This window comes from Etheostoma cragini, chromosome 12 (assembly GCF_013103735.1).
Source record: "Etheostoma cragini isolate CJK2018 chromosome 12, CSU_Ecrag_1.0, whole genome shotgun sequence".
Lineage (NCBI taxonomy): Eukaryota > Metazoa > Chordata > Actinopteri > Perciformes > Percidae > Etheostoma > Etheostoma cragini.
The window spans coordinates 566,835-568,100 of NC_048418.1; the positions used below are offsets into that span (position 1 = coordinate 566,835).

Below are 1,266 nucleotides of genomic sequence, written 5' to 3' on the forward strand. Positions count from 1 at the left end.
CTTGGTGGAACTTGTTGATTACTTCTTTAGTGAAACCAAAGAAGCAGGACTCAGCAGGTTTGAAGAGGTCCCGGTGGTCTTCATCTTTGATGGTCTGGATGAGTGCCGACTTCCTCTGGACTTCCTCAACACTAAAATCCTGACTGATGTTACAGAGTCCACCTCAGTGGGTGTGCTGCTGACAAACCTCATCAGGGGGAATCTGCTTCCCTCTGCTCGCCTCTGGATAACCACCCGACCTGCAGCAGCCAATCAGATCCCTCCTGGGTGTGTTGACATGGTGACAGAGATCAGAGGGTTTAATGATGCCCAGAAGGAGGAGTACTTCAGGAAGAGATTCAGAGATGAGGAGCAGGCCAGCAGAATCATCTCCCACATCAAGAGATCACGAAGCCTCCACATCATGTGCCACATCCCAGTCTTCTGCTGGATCACTGCTACTGTTATTGAGGATGTGTTGAAGACCAGAGAAGGAGGAGAGCTGCCCAAGACCCTGACTGAGATGTACATCCACTTCCTAGTGGTTCAGTCCAAAGTGAAGAACGTCAAGTATGATGGAGGAGCTGAGACTGATCCACCATGGAGTCCAGAGTGCAGAAAGATGATCGAGTCTCTGGGAAAACTGGCTTTTGAGCAGCTGCAGAAAGGCAACCTGATCTTCTATGAATCAGACCTGACAGAGTGTGGCATCGATATCAGAGCAGCCTCAGTGGTCTCAGGCGTGTTCACACAGATCTTTAAAGAGGAGAGAGGACTGTACCAGGACAAGGTGTTCAGCTTCATCCATCTGAGTGTTCAGGAGTTTCTGGCTGCTCTTCATGTCCATCTGACCTTCACCAACTCTGGAGTGAACCTGCTGGCAGGAAGAGAAACATCATCAACACAGTTCTACCAGAGTGCTGTGGACCAGGCCTTACAGAGTCCTAATGGACACCTGGACTTGTTCCTCCGCTTCCTCTTGGGTCTTTCACTGCAGACCAATCAGAGTCTCTTACGAGGTCTGATGACACAGACAGGAAGTAGCTCAAAGACCAATCAGGAAACAGTGGAGTACATCAAGAAGAAGATCAGTAAGGATCTGTCTGCAGAGAGAAGCATCAACCTGTTCCACTGTCTGAATGAACTGAATGATCGTTCTCTAGTGGAGCAGATCCAACAGTCCCTGAGTTCAGGACGTCTCTCCAAAGGTAAACTGTCTCCTGCTCAGTGGTCAGCTCTGGTCTTCATCTTACTGTCATCAGAAGAAGATCTGGACGTGTTTGACCT

The 1,266-nt window shown here is 49.2% G+C and overlaps 2 long non-coding RNA genes across 3 annotated transcripts in view; both read left to right on the forward strand.

Moving 5' to 3' along the window:
* The window catches only part of LOC117953932, a 68,061-nt gene that overhangs the window by 5,599 nt on the left and 61,196 nt on the right, over nucleotides 1-1,266 (forward strand). The window lies entirely within an intron of this gene.
* The window catches only part of LOC117953936, a 16,373-nt gene that overhangs the window by 5,397 nt on the left and 9,710 nt on the right, over nucleotides 1-1,266 (forward strand). The window lies entirely within an intron of this gene.